Source organism: Mixophyes fleayi, chromosome 12 (genome assembly GCF_038048845.1).
Source record: "Mixophyes fleayi isolate aMixFle1 chromosome 12, aMixFle1.hap1, whole genome shotgun sequence".
Taxonomy (NCBI): Eukaryota; Metazoa; Chordata; class Amphibia; order Anura; family Limnodynastidae; genus Mixophyes; species Mixophyes fleayi.
In genome coordinates, this window is record NC_134413.1 from 362,665 (window position 1) to 364,362 (window position 1,698).

Genomic DNA, 1,698 nt, shown 5'->3' on the forward strand with positions numbered 1-1,698 from the left:
TTGTGTGTTAATGTAACAATTCTTCACTACAGCCAAGGATGAGGTACTGGGGGCTGCGTGATAGTGGGGATAGTGTGGGGTTCCCACTCGTTACTCTGTAGCCAATACTCAGCCAATGGTAGCTGCTGCTAGGCTGCTGGTGGTCAGATAACGAACCTGCAGAACTAATAGGTCTTCACCTATAGCAGCCGCCTTTCCCGTAGCGCTAGACGCGCTCACAGGTACTGAGACGCCCCCAGGACTTAACTCCAAGTAGTGTAGGTTCGTTATACTAAACCGCAGCCACAGACCAGGAGACAGTAGAGATGGTACGGGATGGTCAGACGAAAGCCAAGGTCAGGGGTCACTAGCAGGAAGAGTAGTCAGGAAACACGCCAAAGGTCAAGGTCAGAGGCAGAACAGCAAAATCAGAGGAACAGGCCAAGGGGTCAGGATCACAAGCAGACAGGCAGAGTCCAATAAACAGGCAGAGGGTCACAACAAATAATCAGCAATCCAAGGGTCTAAAAGCAGGTCAGCACAGTACAACAACTGGGACGCTATAACCAGCCCTCCCTGCCCTAAGTACTAAAGGTAGCCAATCAGAGCCTAGCTCTGCAAAGATCCCTAGCCCAGCATAATAATTAATTAATTCAACTATATAGCCCGCAGGCTGGTGTGGAGGCTTGCGCAGGCTTCCTTTCGTTGCCGGGACGCGGCGCTGAACCACAAGCGTCCGACGTTTGCCAAGGCAATGGTCGGGTCACGCCCGGAAGTGACATCACGGGACGCAGGGGAGCAGAGGAAGTGAGTCGCGGCGGTACTCGTAACAGCTACATACTATTGGGCATTCTCTTCAAGCAGAAACCTTGGCCCATTGAATATCCCTGAAATTTCGGGAGAGATTACCTGTTGTAGGGCATGGAGGGTGATACTGAGTGCACTGAATAAAAGAGAGGGAGCAGAGTGAGTAGTATTAAAGAGTAATGGGGCAGAGTGAGTAGTATTAGAGAGTAACGGGGCAGAGTGCGCAGTATTAGAGAGTTAGGGTGAGTAGTATTAAAGAGTAACGGGGCAGAGTGAGCAGTAGTAGAGAGTAACGGGGCAGAGTGAGCAGTAATAGAGAGTAACGGGGCAGAGTGAGTAGTATTAGAGAGTAGCGGGGCAGAATGAGCAGTATTAGAGAGTAACAGGGCAGAGTGAGCAGTAGTAGAGAGTAACGAGGCAGAGTGAGTAGTATTAGAGAGTAACGGGGCAGAGTGAGTAGTATTAGAGAGTAACGGGGCAGGGTGAGTAGAATTACAGAGTAACGGGGCAGTGAGCATTATTAGAGAGTAACGGGGCAGAGTGAGCGGTATTAGAGAGTAACGGGGCAGAGTGAGTAGTATTAGAGAGTAACGGGGCAGAGTGCGCAGTATTAGAGAGTTAGGGTGAGTAGTATTAAAGAGAAACGGGGCAGAGTGAGCAGTAGTAGAGAGTAACGGGGCAGAGTGAGCAGTAATAGAGAGTAAGGGGGCAGAGTGAGTAGTATTAGAGAGTAGCGGGGCAGAATGAGCAGTATTAGAGAGTAACAGGGCAGAGTGAGCAGTAGTAGAGAGTAACGAGGCAGAGTGAGTAGTATTAGAGAGTAACGGGGCAGGGTGAGTAGAATTACAGAGTAACGGGGCAGTGAGCATTATTAGAGAGTAACGGGGCAGAGTGAGCGGTATTAGAGAGTAA